The 26,290-nt window shown below is 46.3% G+C and overlaps 1 long non-coding RNA gene across 1 annotated transcript; it reads left to right on the forward strand.

Annotated features, from left to right (window-relative positions):
• Positions 1-904: 904 nt before the first annotated feature.
• On the forward strand, positions 905-26,290 carry LOC131925830 (uncharacterized). Its single transcript, XR_009383362.1, has 3 exons — positions 905-1,097; positions 22,326-22,399; positions 26,126-26,290. It is a non-coding gene; the product is annotated as an uncharacterized LOC131925830 (long non-coding RNA).

A 26,290-nucleotide genomic window follows, 5' to 3' on the forward strand; every position in this document is an offset into this window, starting at 1 on the left:
TTTTCTCTGTCTGTAGATAACTTCCTCAGCCAGCTCCGCAATTCAGACTTTTATTCCTTTTACATCCTTATTTAAGAGTTATTTTCTCAGGAGCGTCTTCCTTGGTCATCTTTTTCAAAAGTTTAGCCCATCATATCATTCTGCCTTCACTCTCCCAAATTCTCGTATTCAGATCTTTCTGCTACCATTTTGGAGATTGGCGTTCAGCTTCCTGCCATTCATCAGAATTACAAAATGAAGCATCCTCCAGCCTGGTTTTTTAGTAGCCCTGAACTCTCTTAAGACTGTTCTAATTTTTGGTAAAGCATGACTGTTCATGGATCTGGAAAGTACCAGTGTCTTCCCAATCAGAAGAGGTTCAAACCGAGAAAGGAGTGGAAAGATGTCTACCTGTCTTCGCTGTTTCTTCTTTCCTTTCATCCTCGGATACAGCCCGACACTTTTGCCCGAGAAGCAATGTGCCGTTGGTATCTGCCTGGCAAAGCAGACAGAATTCCTCTTCAGGAAGATCCTACTGAGGGCTCCAGAGCATCTCTGCCCATCTGTAACCTATGTTAAAGCTCCACAGGTTCAAGGACAGAGTGTTCCGTAAGAGCATCCTATTGGTGAAATTATTAAGGCCACTCCACGTAGTTAAAAGGGAGGTTTATTTAGTGGCATAACTTACAAATGAAGGGATAGGTAGGTCGCAGGGTCTGGGAAAGACGTATCGCAGTCTGGCGGTGTTCTCTGGAGAACTCTGCTCGGTCTACTTCCAGAGTCCAGGGTCCGGGAACCAAGAGAGGCAGTGCATCTGGAGCTCAGGTCTTCAGGGTCCTCTCTTGGCCCCGCCTTGTAGGCGTGACAGTTACCGAAGCCTCCATGGGGAGTTGGAACTTCCAGATCAAAGCTGGAATGGCTACCTACTGCAGCATCCCTAACTGCTTCCTCCCCCTCTTTCTCCAGTGACTTCGGCCTTAGTGCACATTGCCAGTCCTAGTATCTAAACTTAGTCTTTCAGGTCTCTGGGGTGATAGAGCCGGTGACACCAAGCAAGCCTCAGCATGCTGGGCAGCGCAGCTTTTCTGGGTATTGTGCTGTCTGTCGTGTTGACTTTGGTAAATATTTTCCTCTCCTGGTAATAAATGGCAGCAACTCAGCTGAAGGCACAAAAGAATTTTGCATAGGTGTTAATTATTGTGGCTGCACAGGGAGCTCACTGCAGGGGGCCTGGGCAGAGGCAGCTGCTTACCTTACAGGCAGGGCACAGAAGGAACCTTCAGAGGGTGCTGTCTATGACCAGTTGGGCCAGGAAGGGCTGGAGGAGGGATCTGCTCCCTCAAGTGCTTGGGGGACACTGGCTGCTGTAGACACAGGCCCACAGCATGCTGGACCATTCCTCTGGATTACCATCATCTTGCCGTTCATACTTGAGTTTGTAGGGGTTGGCCCCCGGGAGGGAGGAGAATGGGATCACTACTCTCCAGACACCATTTCTTCACCCCCAAGGCTGTGGTGTTTAAAGAGAGTAGCTGAGGCTTATGGTCATCGTGGCAGTCTCAGTCCTGCTCCTTGAAGTCATCTGTCCCAGTGAGGTCTGTACGTGTCAGCTGTATCCCCAGCACTGAGCCCTCGATGGAGGTTAGTAGAGGTCAGCAGAGACCAGATCTGTCAGTGTAGATGGAGGGTGCTTTGACTCCAGACATGGTCACTGGTGGTCACATCTCAAATTGGAGCTTCCAAGCCTGAGGCCAACGTGAGTCTGGTCTCACTTTTCGTGCCACCTTTCTACATCTGATTTATCTCTCAAATCACAGTGGGAGGAGACGTCTGTGATCAGGGAGATGACTTGGAGGACCGACGTGGTTTGCTTAGTGGTAGTCCTTCTTATTTTGTAATGGAGAATCCTGATACAAGTCTCAGATCATCATTATGCTCCTGGGAGATGGTGATTGTATGTGCATGTGTGCAAATGCTCAAATGTGTATGCTCGAATGTGTGTGTGTGTGTGTGTGTGTGTGTGTGTGTGTGTGTTAAGTAGGTGTATTAGGTGGGTGTGTTGTTGTCTCCAGGGATTTTGTGCCTACTAGTGTTTTCTCATGTAGTCTTCTGGGAGATCCAAGTGAGATCTCCAGGAAAAGACGTAATCCCCCTTTCTCCTCTCTATGCCCCAGACTCTAACACACAGACACCACATTCTACTTGTGGCTGTTTGGCGTGGTGTCTGTGTATGGAGACGTCAGTTCTACTTAAAACTTTGAAAAGTATCGGCTAGTAGAGCCATTAGGGAACAGCAGTGAAACACAGTGTTCTCATTTAACACATGAACGACTAACGGTAAAGGGACAGTGGGATGTGACAGGCCCAGGAGCCAGTCAGCTGCAGGCAAGACTAGTGCTGAGGCTGGTGACAGGAGACAGGTCTCAGTGTGCTGGGTAGGGTGGAGGACAGCCTCATCACACCCAAGAGCTTCTCGGAATATGATGCTCATTATGTACTTTAAGTTAGGAGTACTTTAAGGGCTTTGGATCTAGCCCAGTGGTAGAGTATGCTTACTTAACACATGCAAAAGCTTAACTTTAATCCTCAGTAAGCCCTGCCCCCTAAAAGGAAGTTTTTTAAGATGGTGACTATGGACCCAGTGCAGAATTTGCTGCTTTCACATTTGCAGCTCTTCTTGGGCAGAGATGGCAGAAGAGTCCACATGTGAGGATGGGTTCTCAAAAATCACCTTTTGTGGGTACCTTGCTAGATACATGGAGGAGGGCAGATCTCAGCAGGCAAATGTTCTAGAATGAAGAGATGCAATGAAGCATCACGATGAAACTAAATTCAGTGTTTGAATGGGAACAGAGACACAGGTTTCTGCCGTGGAGCTTGTTCATGTCAAGGAAAGTCAGTTAAACTCAGGCTCCAATCCTTGACTGGCATGAAGCAGGCGGCCAGAACTGTCATCCTTGTGTGCCAGGCTTGGTAAGTCAACTGAAAGGAGCCCAGTGGAACCAAAGTCTGTTGGGAAGACGAGGCAAGCAGCCTACTTAGAGGGAGACAGGGTGGAGTTCAGGGCCGCACTGTTCCAGGAAAACGCCACAATGCTGGAGGAGTCCGGGAGTGGAGAGAGGCCTTGAAGTAAGACCCAAGGAAGAGCTTGGCTGAAGGCAGGGAAGTGGGGAGGCTGCTGGCTCATTTCCTGTAGGTGTGCAAAGTGTGCGTGGGCCAGGAGGCAATGAAAACATAGGATTGTGGGAAAAGGCAGGGCTGTGCATCTGCACGCCCGTGCATGTGCATCTGTGTGCACTTGTGTATAAGAGATGTGTCCTAGTTAGGGTTGCTATTGCTATGATGAAACACCACGACCAAAAACAAGTTGGGGAGGAAAGGGTTTATTTAGCTTACACTTCCACATCACTGTTCATCACTAGAGAAAGTTAGGACAGTAACTCAAACGGGACAGGAACCTGGAGGCAGGAGCTGATGCAGAGGCCATGGAGGGGTGCTGCTTACTGGCTTGTTCATATGGCTTGCTCAGACTACTTTCATATAGAACTCAGGACCACCAGCCTAGGGATGGCACCGCCCACAATGTGCTAGGCCCGCCCCCATCAATCACTAATTAAGAAAATGCCCTACAGCTGGATCTTATGGATGAATTTTCTTAATGGAGGTTCCCTCCTCTCAGATGACTTTAGCTTGTGTCAAGTTAACATAAAACTATCCAGCTCAGGGTGACGTGGATGAGGTTTCAAAAATGATGGGGTCTGACATGGTGGTGCAGGCTAGGAATGGCAGCACTAAGGAGGAAGAGGCAGGAAGATTGCTGTAAGTGTAAGGCCAGCCTGGCCTACATAGGGAGTTTCAGGCCAGTCAGGACCAAATAGCAAGACCCTGTCTCAAAGAAAACAAATGAGAAACACGTTAATGAAATAAAGTTGGAAACTATGAGTTTTGGTCACCACTCTTACTTATCAATCTTCTCTCTTTTTCTTTCTTTTTAATTTAATAATTGTGCGTATGTGTATGCACACATGCACACATTGACACTCACTCTATGTGTTCACATGTGTGAGTGGTGGCCAGAGGTTAACATTGGGTGCCTCCCACTATTACTTCCCACCTTCTCTATTGAGACTGTGTCTCTTACTGAACCCAGAGCTCAGCCATCGACTGGAGTGGCTGGCCAGCCAATGGTGGAGATCTGCTTGTCTCCTCCCTCTTTATCCCCCAGGGTTACAAACATGTGCCTGGACTTTTAAAGTAGGTGTTGGGGATCCAAACCCAGGTCTCCCTGCTGGTTCAGGGACTTCAGTGGTGAGCCTAGACATTGTCCCTCTCTGTAACTCATCTCCCTGACACGAAGGTGGCTTCTTACACCCTAAATTTCCAAGAGAGACATTTCAGCTGAAGCTCGTTAGCCACTGAGCATGTCGTTGAGTGTGGCTGCAAGAGACCAAGAGAAAGGGACTCCCTTATGACCAGTACCGTGGCTGGGAGTGCATCTGGGAGCCATGAGTGTTTATTGGGGGAAGATTTAGTGGAACTCCCCAGAGCCCATTGATCTCAGGCAAACCAGAGCCTGAATGAATGCTTTAATTATTCTGGCAGCTTCCCCTGAGGCCCCATTCTTCATTTCTGTTTTGGGAAACTCATGTATGTGATTTTCTTCTTCCCTTCACCAGCTATCAGTCAGTCTGAGAACACTCCTCTGGAAGCCCCATAGGAGACATAAATAATGGCTGCTGATGCAGAGAGCCACCCTCACCCAGAGAGGGGGTGGTTCTGGTTGCTCCTTCAGAACAGAGAGTCCTGACACAAGGAGGAACAGCAGAGGAGATTCCTGCTCCTTGGGGCTTGTGAGCACTCTTCTCCCCCTTTTCTGGCCCCTCTCCCTTCTTCCCTACCTGGAGTGGCGCGGTCTAGGCATGTCTGGTGGCTCCTTGTCTCTAGTGGAACCTCACAAGGACTCATGGGTGCTAGCCGTCTTAGGACTGGAATGTTTTGACACAGAAGGGTTCCTTGGTGGTCTGATTTTGCTCCCATTGCTCGTGTGTTTGCATTACCCTTAACCTGGTGCTGGAGACACTTTTGGCATTGGTATTACCAAACATCTGGCTAGAAAAGACTTAAGGAAAGAGGGGTTGACTATGGTTTGAGGGGATCTGGTTTAACGTGTAGGCAGGGTGTGGTGGTGATGAAGGTACAGTGCCAGGGAGGCTGTGGCAGCGGGTGGGAAAGAGGGTGGGAGCCTGGCCCATCTGTCAGCATCGAGGCTGGCATAATAGTGAGCTACTTCCTCTAGGGAGGCCTTACTTCATGGAAGATCCACAGCCTCTCACAGCAGCACCACTGGCTGGACCAAGTGTTCAAATACAGGCAGCAGCAGAAAGCATTTCACATCCAAACCATCACACTCAGTGTGTCAGAGCAACTCCAGAACAGTTCCCTGGCCAAGGCGTTTCCATGCAGACCAGGGTTCTGTCTCTGTAGAACCAGGGTCAATGAGTAGGAACTTGAAGTGATCAGAAATTTCCCCACACTCTTCCTTTTCTCATTTACACTTTACACAATCACAATTGAAGGAGTGTCTATGAAGCCGCCCACCACTTACTGGGCCCTGTACTATTGCTGAGTATGCAGGGTGAATGAGACTATACAGTCTCAGCCTTCCCTAGATACTGTCGTGAATGGAGAACTAAGAATGGGATGTGAGAGTGAGTCCAGGCATCCACACCTGGAGCAGACAGTGCTTCAGGGTTGACTGGAACTCCAGTGTTCACTGGTAAAATGACATTTCCATATTTCAACTGTATTGGTGGCTGTGCTATTTAAATGTTCACATCTTAATGCTGTCATTCTTAGAGACCAGCAAGAAAGATGGAGAAGGAGTTTGGGGTGGCAGAGGCCCGGGCTCTTTTGATTGCACAAATTCTTTGTGTTTTCAATAAGGACATAGAACAGTGCAAGATTCTGATGTCTAAACAAATAGGAGTGAACATGGATAGGGGAGGGTGGACACTCCCATTGGCCTTAACAACATCCTTTTCTGACTTCAATTCCACTTATCAGTAGGTTAAAAATTATGGAGTTAAATAATTACAAGATCAAATAGAGATGAAGATTGTATTTTCCAGCTCCGTCAAAGAAATGTTAAGGTCTCCTACCTAGGCAGTCTCTCTAGAAATATTGAATTCCTCATTATTATTTCTGAAGTTAAACAAGAATAAATTTGAATAATTAATGCATTGGGCTCTCCCTTTACCGCCTCCTCTGGCACTTGTTAGCATCTATATTATCTTAAGGTGTGAAGAGGAAAGAAACAGGAGAGAAGTGCAGTGCGATGTGTGGATGTCAGCTGAATTGCTCTCTTGGCTTGTGGGTGGAGGTGGCGGTTATGACTGAAGAGCGAAACGCTCTTGACTGACTGTAAGCTCCTGGGAGACGGAGCCGCTGTCCCTTCGAGCTGTCTCAAAGCAGGACTCTGATGAACCCTATCAAACAAGGCATCCTCTCTTATTGGAATGGGGGTGGGGCTCAGCGCAGGCTGAAGGAGAAGAGCACATGGGTTGATGCCGGACAAAACTAACGAGGCCTACTCAGCCCTGAGGCAGGCAGGCAAAGGAGCTGCATTCACCCTGAGTGCCTGTGTCTGGAGCTTCAGGAAGGCTGTACTGGCCTTTGGACAATGCTGGCTATTGTCTGTGCCACTGTTTGCTCTATCCCATGCACACCGTCTCCAGCTACACACATCAGGGATTGATAGGCTGGTCAATTACTTGGCTTCAGAGGAGCCACTGGCTTCCTCCACTCACCTGAAGGGACCATGGGATGTCATCTCCTTGGGGGATTGTGTGGAGGTCTTCATTTGTATATCTCACAAGCATTTAATTGTGGCTGCCCAGGGCTGGCCCTCAGGTGGCCTTGTCTAGTGGGATAAATAGAGAGTATGCAGACGCAGTAGAGAGGGGGTACAAACTGCTGCAACCCAGTGAAGGGTGATCTGAGAGCCCAGCACCGAGTCTTGAGTTTCTAAATGAACTCATTTCTACTCTGCAGTCTGAAAGATGATGTGAGGTTCACCTACATAAAAGGTGAAGGGGGCCATTCTAGATAATGGAGACACTATGCAGACATGTTCTTGAGGGAGATCGTATGGTGTGTTGGGGACCCACAAGTGGTTTAGCATGAGTGTAGTGATGGGTAAGAATAGCGTGGGAAGCGATAGGGGACAGGTAAACCAAGTATAGGTCCTTTGGATGGGGCATTAGGGCAACGAGTCCTGAACGAGGCATAAGTAAGTAGTTGCCAGTGTAGTTGATTGGCCAAGTGATCTCAGATGAACAACTAGATTCCAATGGTGGACTCCACCTCTCCTTAGAATGAGTGTCAATGATTGTGTATACCACTGAAGAGGAGAGGTGATGGAAGTTTGTAGAAAGAAGGGCCATTCTCATGTGCATATCAGGAATTTGAAGAAATACTGAGACTGTTAGAATGAACACTTAATTGGAATGACCTGTATTACCACACTGAGTTGTTTAAGAGGAAATTTTTCCAATACCTGTTTGGAAGGTTGCCACGTCTCTGAGTTCCTAAATGCCTGTGAACTTCCCTAGCTGCCTGCTAGCTCCCTAGGAGACACAAATTGGAATCTGACTTTGTTTGCATGTTTTAATCTATATCTCTGCATCAAACTGGAAGCTGAGTAAATACAGAGTAAATCCTTCCTTATAAAGCCAGAGTCTATTGTCATTTTGCTTGTTGACATTTGTTGGGTGAATAAAATGAATGTGTATTGTGTGTGTCCCAAGTGTGAGGCCTAATCTAGTCATAGAGAGAGGACATAAACAAATAAGAAATGCGCTCTACGATCTGTTAGATGTTGACAAATGATGACAGAAAATCGGGGCAGGTCGGGGTGTGGCAAGGAGGAGTGCTCAGAGGGTGTTGGTGCAGAGGTGACTCCCGTGATAAAGCAATAAGAAACAAGGTTGTTTCAAAGGTGGCACAGGGGAGTCCACCTTATCAAAATTGATATCTTCCATGATGTGTTCCTTGGGACAAAATGGCCTCAATTCTTCATGCATAGGGTTGTTGCCTATATCTGACCTTATTGCAAATCACTCTGTCCTTTTAGAGATACTGAATGTCAAGTATGGCTACAGCTTGGGGGATGATTTGCCAGATCTCACCCCCAGAGCAAATGGACATGGAGGGGAAGGAGGAGGCACATAGAGGGGCCTTAAGGAGCCAAGAAAGTTCTGGTGGGGAGTGAAGGTTTGGATATGGCATTTGAGAGGCCAAGTTCCACCGTGGGAAAGGGCAAAAGAAGAGGAGAGAAAATTAGAACTCTGCTTATGAAGAAACTCAGACAGAAAATGAGACGGGTCAAGCAAAAGCCTGGTGAATGGCTCTAGGATAGTAAATCTTTATTGTCAACAGGGTTCAGAATCACCATGGAATCTACCTCTGGGTGTGTCTATGAATGTTTCTGAAAAGGGTTAACTGAGGCAGGAAGACCCACCCTTAATGTAGGTAAGTACCACTGCATCCACTGGGGTCCTGGGTCCCAGACTGAATATATATAGAGAGAGCTAGGTGAGCACTACCATCCATCTTTTCCCGCTTCCTGAGTGTGGACACAATGTGTCCAGGTGTCTTGTGTTCCTGACAGCACAGCTGAGGGCCCCTCTGGTCCCCGTACCTTCCCCATTAGGACAGACTTCACCCTCAAACTATGAGCCAAAATAAACTCTTAGTGACTTGTGTCAAGTTGGTATTTGCAGACATTTTGTCACAGCCTTGGGAAAAGTCATCAAAGCAGGCTCTACCAGACAAGGTTCAGGATCCCAGCCTCAGCTGCGGGAGCTTCGGCTCTGTCCAGCCAGGAGAAGAGTCCGAGGAAGGCCTGAGCTCAGACAGAGCTGCTGGTGGCTTGATCCACAAGCAGCAGAGATGGGCTGCAGTGAGAAACACACAGAGGAAGTGACAGATGTCACAACATCAATAGAATGGTCCCCAAGAGAGTCCAACAATGGGATCCAACTGGATGAGGCCTTGAGATGGTTATTTGGATTCAAATCCCAGCCATGCCTAGTACTAAGTGCTAGGTGATCCCAGACTTGCTTAGTACTAAATGCTAGGCGATCCTGGGTGAGTTCTTCATTTTTGCAAGCTTTAGTTACTTTCACCAGAAACTTGTGAGAAAGTCATGGGTCCTACTCCACAGGGTGCTGGGAAGGGTTCCTTGAGATAGCGTGTAAGTGCTTGGGCCAGGGCCTCCCAAGGGTCCAGGGTTCATTTACATTTTTTATAAAAAAGACTTACTTTTTAATTATGGATATCTATATGTGTCTGTGTGTGTGGGTGCCCATGGAAGGCAGAAGGAGGTGTCCGGTCCCATAGAGCTAGAATTATAGGCAGTTGTGAACCTCTTGATAGAGGTGCTGGGAACCAAACTCGGGTCTTCTGTAAGAGCAGTGTGCTCTCTTAACCCCTGAGCCATCTCTCTCCAGCCCCCAGCGTTGACAGTGGTTGATCACAAACCAGTAACTGCATGGCTGTAGATGCCAAGTAGACAGGAGGCTGCTGGGGATGTCTTTCTGTATGCTGTGAATGTGTGCTGCTCTGATTTGGTTGATAAATAAAACGCTGATTGGCCAGTAGCCAGGCAGGAAGTATAGTATAGGTGGGATAATCCGAGAGGAGAATTCTGGGAACAGGAAGGCGGAGTCAGGAGTGGCCAGCCAGACACAGAGGAAGCAAGATATGAAGGCCGAACTGGGAAAAGCGGCTGCAGGACTTGCGGATAAGAGAGATTTGTCCTGACCATGGGCTGGGCGGGACACAGGAAAACCTCAGCTACAGGAGGCATTGCCAAGTGTGGAGCCACCAGAGGCAGAGGTCAGGTGCCTCTGAGCCTGGGAGGCAGAGCAGCAGGGAATAAACCTGTTTTTGCGTGACAATTAATTTTCAAATTATCATCTAGGCTTTCATATAACATATGCCAAGTTGTCTTAAGTGTTTCATTTCCCCTTTCTCTTTTGGCAATACATTTCTTTTACATTCTTACCGATACCATAGAGGAACCCCTGCCCTGAGTGCACAACCTGATAGGTGCTGATGCCTCTTTCCGTCATAATATTACTTAAAATGTTGAGATGGGCAGCATTATTTTTGCCATTGTTTTGTAAAGCTGAGGTCATCAAGCCAGGTACTGTAGCACACAATTTATAGCTCCGGCTACCTGGGAAGCTGGGAAGGCTTGATCCAATGGTTTTAGACTGGCCTGGGCAATATAGCAAGTGTTTGTCTCAAAAACAAAGCTTTAGAAACAATGACATCACCATATAGGTTTTTTTTTTTTTTTTTTTTTTTTTTTTTTTTTTTTTTTTTTTTTTTTTTTTTTTTTTTTTTTTTGCATCTCACTTTTCTCATTTAATAATCCCTCCCACACCACACTTCTCAGGAACACGGCTATTGAATGAAGCGAGGCACCTGTACTGGTAGGCAGTCCTCGGCCACCTGCAGTGGGCTCTCATTATATAATCCATACAGTAGTGGGAGCTTATGGGCACTTCTCCTGAGAAGTCTGAGCTGACTGCTGCTGAGGCCAAGGTCATTGCTTCCCCAGACAATCTTCTGGCCTGTGAGCTGCCCAAAAGCAGGTCTGGGTAAGTTCTGCTTGCATTTGTGTTTCCAGGGCCACCAAGGCGCTTGGTGCCAAGTGGCCACAGACTGAGTGAGAAATCTGTGAGTGGTCTTGGCTCAGTTGTTGACATGTTCTCTTATATGCAAATGTTTCTGGATGGTCCTGGGTGACTTGGAGATCCTGGGAACAGAGTTAATTTTCTCGGAACTTTTAGGAAGGATGAGGACACAGGAGAAGAAAAGCAAGGCTTCCTCCAAATGTTTTATTCCCTCACTCCTGCCTTCAGGTGTGTGTGTGTTTGTAAGTTGACCGTGAGATCAATAAAGTAGCATCGATGTCCTGCAATTGGCTGTACACATAACCATGCTAGCCACCTTCTAGTTTGATCTACGGTCTTATGCCCGGCATTTGGAACAGCAAGGTGCATGGGAGAATCTTGGTTTAATTTAGTCCCTTATCAGGTTGATTTCAGTCTAGAATCCTGCTGTTTCTAGAAGACAAGCATGCTGTTACCTCTGCCCAGGTTGCCACCAGGCCTTGCTGGGAAAAGAGAGCCAAGTCTTCACTGAAAGGCGTTTGGGCCCAGTGCCTCAGCCTTGTTGAAAGTCCTCTGAGCCCAAGTGGGAGTGGGGGGTGGGGTGGCTCCAGGCTTGCCCATTGTGTGTGTTCCTACCATGGTGGCTCCTGCCTCATCCTGGGAGTTTCCTCTGCCTGGGATTGCCATGGGGAAGGTTAGCTTCTCCACATTTGTGTCCCTTCCTCCCTCCTAAGCTCTGGTAGGAGAGCTTAAAAGCATTGTTTGGCTCCAATGGACAAAATAACCTGGTTGCTCGAATTGGTTCTAAATATAATCAGGGCAGCAAAGAGGCTCAGCTAGAGGGTATGGAGACGTTGTACTTGGGCAAGCGACTGTTTAGTTCTGATTATTTTACCAATAATTGGAGCTGCCCTCTCTCAGGCTTCCTGGTCCTGCTTTTTTTTTTTTTTTTTTTAGCAGCACATGTGATTGCTTCCATTGAAGCTGGTCCCCTCCTCCCGTCCACCTGCTGTGTCCTCACCCACCCACTGCTGGGAGGGAGTTTTCACTCTTGTTCTTGGATTAACCCCAACAGCTCAGCTGTGCATAACTGGTCTGGGGCACGTCTGGAAAGCCTGGCTGTCAGCTTTCTTCCTGTAGATGAAGCTGGCACTTCTCTTGTGGGTGCAGACCCTGAGGAATGAATGCAAGCTTGTGGTTGCTAAGTACTGGAGTCTTCAGAGAGGCACTTCAGGGCGAGGGGGGGGGTGTCTCACGCCTTCCTTCTTCCCTCCTTCATTTCCTTTCTTTTGTTTTTGTCAGAGACGGGGTTAGATGTAGCCCAGGCTAGCCTTGCTGTAGAGCTGAGCCTAATATTGAACTCACCCTCCTGTTTGCATGTCTCAAATTCTGGGTCTATGTGTGTGTACCACCACATCCAGACCTGAGGCATTTTTTGATGTCCAGATTGTAGCTCATTCCCATCTTTGTATAAATAAATGGAGGCAGATAAATATATCTGATTCCTCTCAGCCTACCTGATGAGCAGAGCTGGCTCCTCCATCAGCTCAATTTTGGGCTCCTTGCCTGTGCTGTCCCTGTTTCCCCATTTTTGTTTCTTGTTTTGAGATGAAGGGTGTTGCTAGGCACCCCTGCAATCCTAGTCACTCGGTTGATGGTGGTAATTCATGGACAGGATTGCCTGTGTAGTACCAGAAGAATGCCGCCTCTTTCCTCTTTGGGAAATCTCAGTTTAACCAAAGGCTAATAAAAGGGCTTTGGCTTTTCTACAAAGTTATATAGGTGAGCCCCAAATGACTGAATGACATTTGATATCCAGATGTAATGATTGCCCAGCTCCCTGGGGGAGACTTGAGTGTCCACCCTGATAGATGCCATCTCTGGAATTGTTGCCTCTGGGGATCATGGGAGTGTGTGACAGAGATTCAGTTCATCTATGGGATATTTTATGGCTGCCTAGTCATGGTGAGCAGAGAAGAGGGTGACGGAGGAGATGTTCGCAGTTGCTGTGCAATGGAAGGGAGAGACTTGCTGGTGAAGGGTTCTCACTGTCCTAAAGTGAACAGTCTGGTTGTCTCCAGAATGGAAGGGAGTCAGAAGGATGGAGGCAGAAGAGTAGGGAGGATTTGAGAAGGCCTTCAGAACAGTGAGCTCTTGCTGGTGAAGGGTTCTCACTGTCCTAAAGTGAACAGTCTGGTTGTCTCCAGAATGGAAGGGAGTCAGAAGGATGGAGGCAGAAGAGTAGGGAGGATTTGAGAAGGCCTTCAGAACAGTGAGCTCTGGCCATCAATGCAGAGCAGAGAATGCCACAGCTCTCCACACTGTTGAGAGGACAAGACTGGCAGAGGCCTTTCTCTGGTTTGGGGCAGTCTGGTTGTATCCCCTACTCTTTCTTGTTCCTTGGGACAGGTACTATTTCGGGAGGTTTAGACAGGTCCTTGGAAGCATATACTGTTCGAGTCTCCACATTTTGCTTTGTTTTGCTGGAAATGACAGTAGTGAGTATAGAAATGGTTTCTGTTGCATCACAGAAAGGGGCATTTTAAAATGTGTGCAATGAAATCTCATCTTCTCTGAAGCTCATGAGACTTCACAAGGTTGCAGGAGGGATTTACTGGAGATATTAGAAAGATTTCTTATGGGCTTGTGATCTAATGAACCAAGGAACAAGAAAGCTTATCTTTCCATGGAGATTTCTAAGAAAATCTTGCTGTTTTGGAATGTGTTCAGTGTGAATGTTTTATTTCACAGGAGGAATGTTGGTGAGGGAGAGGGGGAACTTGGTCATGACAGACAGGGCTGTGTGTTAGATTTGATTTATTCATAATGAATTATCATTTCATGTCAATGTAAAGCAGGCATCTATAAACTGCCCTCCTGCAGAAGTACACCCCGCTCACTACACGATGTCCTTGTAACATTTCCTCCATATGTCTTTCCTTCAAATACCAGTCTAATGCATATGGCAGAGACGCTTCTCCCTTGTGACACTCCCTTCCTCTTATCAGAAACTCAGGAAGCAGTGTGGGACCAGTAGGACTTTTAAGTGACACTTAGGTTGTTTACTCGGTTGCAGCTTCTGACTCTTGCTTGAAAGTGTCCTGAATGTGCTAGGTTTGAGCACTGGCTTAGCTGCCCACAACGGCTGGGATCCTGAATACATCTCTGCTTTTCCTGACCTCAGCTCCCTGTTTGTATAATAGATGCTTGACCTGGGTAATTCACTCCACAGATATTTGGGGAACATAAACGCTGTGCTAAATGCATGAGAAATAGTCAAATTAGATGGTGCCCTAAAGCCGGAGTTGTAGCAAAAGATAGGGATGTATTGACAACTAAGGCCAATACCAAGTGTACAACCCCAAGGCAACAAAGCTATGGGGTGGGTGAACCTCTCTAGAGGTCAGGAAGCAACTCACTGAAGGAAATGACATCTGTACTTGGTCTCCATGTAGGATGTTTTGTGTATGTGAGGGAAGAAAGCCGAAAGAACAGTGTAGGCAAAGGCATGGAGATTTGAACACACCTCATGGGTATGGGGAGTAACAGGCAGTCCCACGGAATGGAATGGAGGGTGATGGGAGAAATCCAGAAGCGAACCACAGTGGGCCTAAGAAGCCATTTAAAGGGGTGTGGGCTTCAGCTTTCACTAGACTTTCCAGCTCTAGTCTTTGCCTGCCTGCCTGTCTGTACTCTTCCGTTTTGAATGTATACCCAAGAGACCTGGCTCATGGGTAATTTTAAAATTTCCCTTTTGCTTCTCTGGTCTTCTGTGTGCTGTTTTCTCACTGTGACGTTTGCAGTGAGTTTCCAGGTCTACTCACAAATTTAGGTGTGTATGAAATGTGATCTTATCAATTCAATTTCTAGAATAGATTTCTATTCTGCTAGAAAGAGAAACTCAATTTTACTGGGGTTGAAACCTTTCCTCAGTGAAATCTACACACAAGGAAGGCCTGTTATACACTGGAATCTGCCGATCAGCTACACTGCTACCCGGTCTTTCAGCTTGCTCACTACTTTTGACTTTCCCTCTGTCTTCTGACTCGTCTGTCATCTGGAACAGAGGGATCATAGTGTTTGTGATGTTTCCCTGGTCACTGAGTCATGGTTACTCCCCATAGGATTGTCCAAATCATCTCTCTAGTCTAGCCTTTCATGGAAGAGTCTTGTCAATTCCTCACAAAGTTAAACATGGGACTACCCGGCAATTCCACTCGTAAGTATATACAAGGAGAAGGAAAATATATACCCACACAAAAGTTGTATATGTGTATTTGTACTAGCACAATTTTTGATAGCCTCAAAGTAAAACAATGCAATATCTATTAGCCGATGACTAGATAAATGAAGTTTTGTATATCCATATAAGGGACTATTACTCAGCTGTAAAAAGGAATGAGGTAAGGATACATGAGTATGGCTCTTGAAACCTTTAGGTAAGTGAAAGAAACCAGCCATAAAGGCATATATTGAATGATTCTGTTTTTATGGAACACCTAGAAAATGCACCTCTTTAGAGACAAATTTGTGACCTCCAGAGGTCCAGAGAAGAATCCAACCCATGCACATGGGAGTGTCTACCCATGCACTGGGAGTGTCTACCTATGCACTGGGAGTGTCTACCCATGCACTGGGAGTGTCTACCCATGCACTGGGAGTGTCTACCCATGCACTGGGAGTGTCTACCCATACACTGGGAGTGTCTACCCATGCACTGGGAGTGTCTACCCATACACTGGGAGTGTATACCCATGCACTGGGAGTGTCTACCCATGCACTGGGAGTGTCTACCCATGTACTGGGAATGTCTACCCATGTACTGGGAATATCTATCCATGCACTGGGAGTGTCTACCCATGCACTGGGAGTGTCTACCCATGCACTGGGAGTGTCTACCCATACACTGGGAGTGTCTACCCATGCACTGGGAGTGTCTACCCATGCACTGGGAGTGTCTACCCATGCACTGGGAGTGTCTACCCATGCACTGGGAGTGTCTACCCATGCACTGGGAGTGTCTACCCATGCACTGGGAGTGTCTACCCATGCACTGGGAGTGTCTACCCATACACTGGGAGTGTCTACCCATGCACTGGGAGTGTCTACCCATGCACTGGGAATGTCTACCCATGCACTGGGGCAGGGTTTCTTGGTGGAGAAGGAATGGAAATGTTCTGGAATTAGATAGTGATCATGGTTGCATACTCTAAATACAGCGAAGACCACTAAATTGCATCCTTTAAAATGATGAATTTTATGTTTTGCAAAACACATCTCAACTTTTAAGACTGAAAAATAAAAATTTAGTATCTCTCTGGATACACTGTCGCATTATTTCTTCTCTGAAATCTTGTCTCCCTAGGGCTCTGCCTGGGAAAGGGCAAGAGCTGCTGGTGCTCTCTGATCTCCTGTACCTGTTGGGGGGCTTTGTACACTCCAGGTTGGGAGTTAGGCACAGGGCACCCCTGTCCCAGGACCCCACGGCTGCTCCGGCCTCACTCTGACCTCTCCCTTTCTCAGTCTTTGGGAACTCTGAGCAGCATTCCTGTTGACTCCCGAGTCTGTGGTCCACACACAGATCTGACATCGCCTCTTCCTGGACTTTGAAAACTCAAATGCTAAGAACTTTTTCTCCTCCAAGTCTTCTGTGATTTTCTTCCCTGTGGCAATATACTACCTTGGGAAAGAAATATTGAGAAAGCGTTGGAAACTCCCATTACATTAAAAGATGTTATCATCCCCACAGCTTTCTGATGGGTACATGGTCCCTATTCCCGAAATCGTCAGAGAAGGCCTCGGGGTCTTTCAGACCGGGAGATTTGGCTGTTTAATTCCTCTTCCTCTAGCCCTGTGGGATGTGCTCAGCGTCATCTTGAAAGGAGATGCTGCAGCTGTTGCTGAAGCTGCCTCTGAGCCGAGTCAAAGTGAAGAGGCCTTTGCATTCCCTTGAAATCATCCAGGAGGGAGCTGTTTAGTCCCTCCCCTGTCATTTGCGAGTACTTCTACCTCGATCACCGTGCCCCCCATCAGTGCCCATCTTGTGCCAGCATCTGTCTGCAACTCATCTCTTCCCCTATCTATCCAGGGTGTTGGACTTGATCATTAATTCCCTTTTCTGGCTCTTGTTATCTACAAGATGATTGGCTGTAAGATATTACTAACAAGACTTGGTTTCCACATCTGATGGAGACCACACCACCTCCGTAGATTGCAAACAGGTGCTGCTAAAATCAGTAAGTGTATGTACCACTCAGTGCAGTGTCTGGCATATAGCAGGAGCTCCATAATGTGTATTTAGGGACTTCTAGATTGTGATCTTGAACTCATCCTTGACCCTTAGGGTTTGTTCATCTGTAAAATGGGGCTAATAGTTCCTCCTTTATAGGACTGTGTTGAAGTGTCTGGAATTGATAGGCATTAAATCAATCTACCTTAGTCTACTTTTGTTTAGATTTTCTCCAGTATATCCTGGTCCTTCATCATGACAGGACCAGGTACCCTGTCCCCATCTTAACTTCACAGGTCTGGATCTGTTCCATGGCTAATTCTCTTCTCCCAAAGCCACAGCCTTGGATGTCTCACCAGCAGGTGCTGAAATGAGAGAACTGACTCATCTGAGGTCTTCTCTGGGTGACAGCAAGACCTTCTTGACATGGGAATGACTCTTTGTCTCAATGACTGTCCTTAGTTGCCTTGTTTCCAGTCCTTATCCAGCCTGGGTTCTGTCACTTGATGAGTGTGGGCTTGGATGAGGTTCTCAGGGTTTTTTTGTTTTGTTTTTTTTAAGACCCCAGATACTCACCTGTAGAAGACTGTCAACAACTAACCGCTTCATCCATTTCACAGGAGATGGGTGAAGTCAATAGCACAATGCAATATACACACATTCTTTTAAAAAAATGTTGAGCCATTGTAAAGAAGTGTTGTTGTTGTTCTGGGTTCCCTGACTCCCTGAAGTTCTGCCAATCTCTAGAGGCACAAAGATGTGCCTTGGATGGCCACCTTAACTTGACCTTTCTGGAGCTCTTTGTTCCACATTGCTGCATCATGCATAAGTGACAAATAGGTCTGTGTGACTTCAAGTTCCAGTCAGTAAGTCTCCAGGTCAAGATTTGCATCTCATCTTGTGCCATAGGTTATAGGGAACTTAAAATACCATTGATGTGTTCAAAGGACACGGTCTCTTTGTGAAAACAAGAGGCAAAATGTCTGCACAAGATGTGCCTGTGAGGTGTCCATTGCTGTGAGCTTGGAGGAGCAGAGCAGAGCTAGCCAGAATGGCTAAAGAAGGAGGTAGGGAATCCATGTTCAGAAATGGTCTCTATAAGCAGACCCTGAGGTAAAGGTTGATATACAAGTGGCTTATTGAGTAAGTGCTTCCAGAGGAAACAGGTAAGAGCCTAGGGGCAGGATGAGAAAGATACCAAAGGAGGATGAAATTTCCACTGATGTACAACTTTAGCTAGAAACTTCAGGGAATGCTGGAGCATTAAGTACATGGCAAGGGTATGTATGTTTTGCTTGCCTGTCATCACCAGTGTGTGAGGATAGCCTGGCACAGGTAGGCATGCTGGAAATGCCACTTTGAAAATAGCTGCAAGACTGAGGTAGGATGAGGCAAACAAAATGAACCTGTGGGCTGGGGATGTAGATCAGTGGACAGAGTGCTTGGCTAGCCTGCAAGAGGCCCTGGTTCCATCCCCAGCATGACATAAACTGGTGTGATGGTGAATACCTATAGTCTTAGTAGTCGGGAGGCAGAGGCAGGAGGATCAGAAAGAAGTTCAGGGCCATCCTCAGCTGCATAGCAAGTCAGGGCCAGCCTGATGTGCATAGACCCTGTCTTAAAAAAAAAAGAAAGAAAAGGAGCTGAGAGAAGTGATGGACAAATCTAGTTGGCACCAGGGTTGAGTGGACAGAAGGCACAAGGAAGACTTTGAGTTGGACAAGAGCAAATAGGCTGACACTGTGCCTTTGGTGAGCGGCTGTGTCCTGAAGTCGATGTGGTGGCATAAGGGGACATGGTGGATTCTAGGTGGAGTATGTTGAAATAACATACAACACAGGAAGGCTCCCGGAGATGGCATTCCTTGGAGAGGGCACCGCTGTGCGATAGGACAGTAGTTGCTGTGGGATCCACTTGGGTCTGAGCCCTTAGTCCAGCACCGCTGTGGGGGAAGTCAGATGCCACAAGGGGCAGGCAGGAAGCTCTTTCTGCTCTCCGGTCTGAGCTCTCCAGCCTGCTGACAGGGATGCTGGGATAACGAGTGGTTCCCTGGTCTTTACTCTGCAGAAGCCTTTGAAAATGCTCATTAACCAAGCCTCCCCACTCCTACCCAGGGCCTGGGAGGTCTCGCACACTGCAGGCATGGTGCAGAGCAGCACTGAGCATGCTTTTTGGGGAGGTAGGGTTGGTTAATAGTGTGTGTGTACTGTGTGTGTGTGTGTGTGTGTGTGTGTGTGTGTGTGTGTGTGTGTGTGTATGTGTGTATGGAGGAGGTCGAGATCAGCCCCCTCTGGGGCCTGATAGTTTAGGAGAGATACTGGGAACCCAGAAGCAATAGATAAGTCTGATGAGCTGGGGTTGGACCACTGCAGTCTATTGGCATGGCTTGTTCTATTGAAAAGTCAACAAATGGAGACCAGGCTGGATTGGGTAGTTCAGTGGCTGCTGCTCTTCTTCCTAACTTGAAGCTAGGGGCATGCAGTCCAGGAATTAGAATGAGGGTACCCCAGGTACAGGCTTAAGGAGTTGTATTTACTCTGATGGAATTTCTTCCTTTAGCTGGGGCCATCATGTGCCCCGATCTCCTGACAGTCAGTGGGAAATGGTCTCTGAATCCAACTGGTAGTCTTTTGAAGCAGATGCTGGTGGTTTCGGTAGCTGTAAGTATCCTCAGGACACGGTATGGATGAAGGGGCTGCAGTGGGGGATGGAGACAAGAACAGATTCCCCATGGTGCACACCAGTGAACTGGCTCTTGCAGCCCCTCTGCTGTAACCGAGACACCTTATAGGTGGTAAAAAAAAAAAAAAAAAAAGCCCTGCCTTCCTGTGATCTTGAGCATATCTTTGCTTCTCTGGTGCCACAGCCACAGGCTGGTATCATAAACAGAAGGCATGTAGTCAACAGGAACCTGGGATTGAGATCCTTAGAAAATAGGATCACCTTCTCCGGGGACCAGGTTCTCGTTTGACTGTCCTCTCTCAATGATACTCCCACTTGTCATTCTCCATTTTCATGTTAGAAGCAAGTAGCAAAGCACCTCTCACATATCAATCCTGTTGACACCTTCCGTCCACCATCTCTCTCTCTCTCTTTATCTATCTCTCTATGTCTCTATCTGTCTGTCTATTTATCTGTCTATCTATCCATCCATCTACCTATCATCTATCTATCTATCTATCTATCTATCTATCTATCTATCTATCTATCTATCCATATACATTATTGCAAGAGCCTAGCTGTCCTGGCTCTGGCTCAAGGTAATGCCCTACTCTGGAAGCTGGTTATATCCACTTGCTTCATAGGTATGATACCTAGCTGTCTCTACTTAGGACTAGTTATGGCTCAATACATACTCTCCCTTGACTGATAAGACCTGTGGCATTTTGAGGACTCCCAGTATAATCTAGACTTTTCTTTTGGTTTTCATATTTATCTTTATCTTTTCCTTTTTATTGCAACTGGATGGATGAGGCAGCAGGTTGCAGGTTGCCAAGACAAGTCCAGGCTATCAGGGGTGACATTTGATGAGAGGTTTCATAAGACCTGCCCTATGGGGGAAGAATACCTTAGCACTGGCTGCTAAGTTGCAGACTGCAAATGTAAAGACCAGTATGGGAGCCCTAGCCTCCCTCCCAGCTCTCTGCCAGGTGACCCTAGACAATTTCATTGCTCCTCTAAATTCACAGAAATGGAGGCAAAAGTGTATGCCTGTTGCTAGAGTTTTCCTGCCTGGCCCACAGTCAGGACAAATCTCTCTCACCCGCCAGTCCCGCAGCCGCTCAGACCCGACCAAGTAAACACAGAGACTTATATTGCTTACAAACTGTATGGCCGTGGCAGGCTTCTTGCTAACTGTTCTTACAGCTTAAATTAATCCATTTCCATTAATCTATACCTTGCCACATGGCTCGTGGCTTACCGGGATCTTCCCATGCGGCTTGTCATGACGGTGGCTGGCAGTGTCTTCCTCTCAGCCTTCCACTTCCCAGAATTCTTCTCCTTGTCCCGCCTATACTTCCTGCCTAGCCAATGGCCAATCAGTGATTTATTTACTGACCAATCAGCAACACACTTGACATACAGACCATCCCACAGCATATGCCTTTATGGTGGATGACCAAAGAGATGACCGATGAATCACAGTGGCTGCCATTGTTGGAGGGTCTATTTATGTCCAGCACTCACCTGTGTAACACAATGGCCACTTGAGGGACTTAGTGGTTTTATCTGTGAGGGGGTGTGGCTTGGAGGTTTTCAGCCCTTAAAGCCCATTCCTCTCCATGCCATTCTTTGTCTGCTGGAGGAGGCATCCACTGCCCAATATTACTAGTCATGCTGGGGACTATAATACAGTGGGCACACACTGTACCCTGGACATCCCAACCCCTTGAGCTAGATCTGCTCTTCTGCCTCTCTCAACCCTGGAGAGGTGCCATTCAGGAAACCCATTCCTCAACTGGATCAAGGCAGATTCTAAGTAAAATTTAGATTTTTATCAAAGATCTTTGGCCCTGTGCCTGATCCGAAGTACCATTTAAGAAACTCTTTTTTTTTTTTTTTTTTTTTTTTTTTTTTTTTTTTTTAAATTGGCACCCAAATCATCTCTCTCTTCAAAGGAAGAAACAAAAAAGCTTTTCTTTTGGGCCCAGGAGGGTTACCTCCCGCCTCATCCTCCTCACTTTGTCTTAGGACCACTTGGGCATTTATCTTGTTGTGCACTGCAACCTGGAAAAGGTTGAAAACATTCTGAGAAGCCCAAGTTTGGCACTTCAACTAGGTATGGCCTGGCAGTTTCAGGGAAAAGTAGCCAAGCTTGAAGCTGTCCAGATGAGCTTGGTTTGATGTTTACAGTTGAAATGGGCATTAAAAGAGAGCCACAGTTGACAATTTCAGAGATTGTCTCATGAGGATCGGGTAAGAGATTGTCCATTAGCTTTTCTCTTGATTATTTCCAGACGTAGTAGGCATGAACGATTCTGTTCTGAACTGTGAGAAGTATGCCAGGGTACTTGTGACTGGCTTTGCTTTCTTAAGAATAGTATTTTATTTCTCATCAGGCCCACAGAACAGCCTCCCCAATGCTTTTGATAGATTGTCTTGTGGAGTACTTGGCAACAGGAAAACACACCACAGGTATGTAAGAGAATAACCGGAAGGAAGGCATTTATAACTAGATGACAAGTGAACACTGCATCCACGGAGAACCTGCCGTACAAATCTTATTATTGCAAAGGGTTCTGAAAGCTTATTAAAGATGTCTGAATTAGAAATGATAAAAAAAAAAAACTGCTGGAAATCAAAATTGGCTGAGATGGGAATATTGGCTTCATCGAGAGAGTGTTGTGGAGCTGGGTGACTGAAAAAAGAAATCAGGCATCTTCAACAAGAACACTTTCCAGAATTTACATCTGACATTCTCTCTGTTTTACAAGGACACGGGACGCAGATGGGGTTGGAGGACAGGACCAGTGAGAAGAGAAGGCCATGTTTGGCTCACGGCATCAATGTAAGAAGCTGTGAAACTAATTTTGACAAAATTGTATAAAAAGCCATCCTTGAACCATTTTTATTCATTGCCCCCCCCAACCCAAAGATTTATTTTTGGTCTTTATTTACACTGAATTTATTAAAAAGAAAGAAATGAAATATCTTGGGGGCAGCCATGTAGGAGAATATGGGCTTTCAGAAGGTGAGGAGATGGCTCAGCGGCAGAGTCCTCAAGCCTGAGGATCTGAGTTAGAATCCTCAGCATCCACGTATAAAGCTGGTATGTGGCATGTAACTGTGATCCCAGTGCTGCAGGAGAGACAGGAGGATTCCTGGAGCTACTGATCAGATATCCAAGCCCAACCAGTGAGCCCCAGATGCATCGAGAGACCCTGTTTCAAAAAATAAGGTGGTGAAGATTGAGGCTGCCACATGATATCAACCTAAAGTGTCCATACATGTGTGTGTGTGTGTGTGTGTGTGTGTGTGTGTGTGTGTGACAAAAAAGCATGTGTGTGTACAGATGTACACATGCACATAGATCCATGGCTTTTAGAGTATTTTCTGCAGCCTTAGAGTGTATCACATAATACTCTCCTGTGGCTTCTTACGGGAGTACAGATGACCTCTGCACAGCACCAGGCACACAGTAGGTTCTTCAGATTAGCCCTGGTATGCATGGTAACCATGATTGATTGAGATGATGACTTGGTTCTAATACAGGAATGATGTGGAAAGGTAGCTGTGGATGAGAGCAGGATTCTTTCCTTAGTAACTTCACTAGTTCAGGTCAGGGCATTCCTCACTTAGTTATGCAGGACTGCGAGTACACCAATGAATAGTTGCATGTCAACATTTCAAAGATGTTGACTCCAAGGTATTTCTGGCTTGGAAATTTCCATGAATTCAAGCCTTGCACAAAGTGTAGTGTGGGTGTTGCAAGCTGGAAAAATTACTTGGCTTTTTACCAAGTCTTTTTAATGGCATTATTTTTCAGTCTCTGGTTCTTATACTGACTGGGCCAGAGTAAACGATGCTTGTGGTGTCAAAAACCTTGCTCTGGCCATCAATCAGAGTTCCTTTGGGAGGGAGGGTAAGCCTCTACTCAGGAACTAAGGCTTTCTGAGCTTGTAACACTCAAAGTATTGCATCACAGACTTTCCCATGAATATGCTGAGTGAATATTGTGGGGACCTCACATCTGGAGACATTTCCTTAGCAGCTTGTGCCAAGCTGAGGCATGAACCAAACTGCCTGGGCCCAGGCCAGGGCAGCCATATTGTTCTGGAGACCCCTGGAACCCAAGAGCATTTTTTTTTTTGTAATGTCATCAGGCCATGAAGCCCCTCCTTAAGTGCAAATATCACTTGGTTAGTAGAAGAGAGAAGAAATAGCCTTGAGCTAATTCAATATTTTGCCTCTAAAAGACAGATAACCTAAAAAAATTGTTTTGAGAATCTTAAATAACTTCAAATAGCAAATTTATCTCCTTCCTACTACTCAAAGATGTAAGGCTCAATCATAAATCTGAATTTGGCTTTACAAAAGGGTATATTAAATTTTTTCATATACCAGAGCTGTGTATATAGTTTTGCATGTCTACATATATCAAACAATACTTTTAAAAGACCCAAGAGGGTGACCAGTGTGAAGGGAAAATTATATAATGCAGTTAAGATTAAGCAAAGCCGGTACATTGCATGCCGTAAATGGCTTCACAGTTATGCAGTGGACTTGGAGTCAGCTCCTAGCAGCCAGAATAAAAAGAGAAGTACAATTAGTTACATTTTTAGAAGGTGAAAGAAAAACACTTGCTCTGGAGAAGGTTTGCAGACGCTACAGATGGGCGAGCCTACAAGGTGCTGAGAGATGGAGTAGACAATAGCGTCCCGGCAAAGCGGCCAGCTGGGGATGGATATGCTACCTCATACAGCCGATTATGGGCATCGTGTTTGCCATGCCAGGATCTTGGGATGCACATTGGAAGGAATGTTTATGTATTTCCCAAATTTATGTGTGTTGATTCTTAAACTCCAGTCTGGTGGTATACAAGGAGGTGGTGTCTTTGAGAAGTAATTAGGTTATGATGGCAGAGTACTCATGAATGGGAATGGGACCTTATAAAGAAGCCCCAGAGAGCTGCCTGCCCCTTCCACCACATGAGGAAAGAGTGAGAAGCACTGACTATATACTAGAGGTGGGCCCTCTGTAGACACTGCATGCATCATGGTCAGCCCAGTCTCCAGAACTGTAAGAAATTAGCTGCTCTTTCTAAGCTTCCAGCCTATGGTATTTTGCCATGGCAGCCCGAATAGGCTAAGGCGGGCCAAGACAATAACTAAGGCTCCTGCCTACCCTTATGGCAGGCCAAGACAATAACTAAGGCTCATGCCTACCTTCATGGAGCCCACAGTGTTGCTGAGTGTCATACAGTTGGTTCTTACAGATTTGGCAAGGCAAACTGGATATATGTGGTGGTGTGAATAAGAATGATCCCCATAGGCTCATATATTTGAATGTTTAGTCACCAGGGAGTGGAACTATTTAAGAAATTAGAAGGATTAGATGTGGCCCATGTCAGGCCCAGTCTCTCTCTCTCTCTCTCTCTCTCTCTCTCTCTCTCTCTCTCTCTCTCTCTCTCTCTCTCTCTCTGCCTGTTGATCAGGATGTAGCTCTCAGCTACTTTTCCGGCCTGCCTGCTGCCATGATCCCTGCCATGATCATGGACTAACCGTCTGACACTGTAAGCCAGCCCCCAGTAAAACGCTTCCTTTTATGAGTTGCCGTGGTCATGGTGTCTCTTCACAGCAGCAGAACACTTAATAAGACAGTGCACAAACTATGAAATCAGTTTGTACAGAGACATTTTATTAAGGATCATACTTGTGTGGGCCAAGTTTGTAAGACTTTGGTCCTTGAATTTCAATAGCCTGTGACACACTAAAAAGGTACGCATTCACTAGTCCCCCAAATGGTTTTTCTCAGCTCTTACTTTGTGCCTGTGGTTAATGAAGGACAAACATGAGTATCAGACGTGGTCAAGGCTTTCTAGACCCTCACATGGTAATGAAGGAAACATATATATGCAAATCAATAAAATAAAAACCAGGGGCATATGCCAAGTGCTTTTATAGAGATGTGAATGGAATGCTTTGGGAGTGTTTACCAGATGTGAATGGAGTGTTCTGGGAGTGTTTACCAGATGTGAATGGAGTGATCTGGTGGGCTTTATCAAGTTTCTGAAGGATCTAGGACAACTGCAGTAACAACAATCACTGACTTTTCCAGGAACTAACTAATCTCAACACTTTTTGCGTATAATGTGTGTAGAGTTAATTCATTTGAGTCCACACAACAGCTTTGTGGGTAGGTTTTAGTCTGAGTCTCAATGATGGGAAAACTGAGGCACAGGAAGCTGAGCAGTACACTCTGATCACACATCTGATGACATGGAGCGACAGCGCCCCTCCCCCTCCCTTCACAGCGGCAGGTAACTTCCACTCCTGCTAGTCTGTCTCCTTTGAGATCTCTTTCCTGACCCCTGAGATAAAGTCAAGAAGTTCTACTTCACCTTTAATGGCGGCTTGTCCTACTTAGAATGTACTGTGTTGTATAGTTGCCCATTTATCTGTATGTATCACTTAATTCATTAAATTATTTGTAGCATAATATATAATTGATCATTGTAGTTACATTGTTGGTTACATGTAAATGTAAATTATTTGATATCTATATCTCCCTATAGATTATCATCTGCATTTGGGCAGCAACCGTGTGTGCACCTTCTACTGGGTTTCTGATGTGGAAGTTTGGTGCTGTAATGTTTGCTGAATGAACAGAGTCAGGAAAGGACCCGAGCTGTTGGAAGACTGCATGATGAAGACCCATAGTGGCTGGAAGGGATAGTGGG

This window comes from Peromyscus eremicus, chromosome 15 (assembly GCF_949786415.1).
Source record: "Peromyscus eremicus chromosome 15, PerEre_H2_v1, whole genome shotgun sequence".
Lineage (NCBI taxonomy): Eukaryota > Metazoa > Chordata > Mammalia > Rodentia > Cricetidae > Peromyscus > Peromyscus eremicus.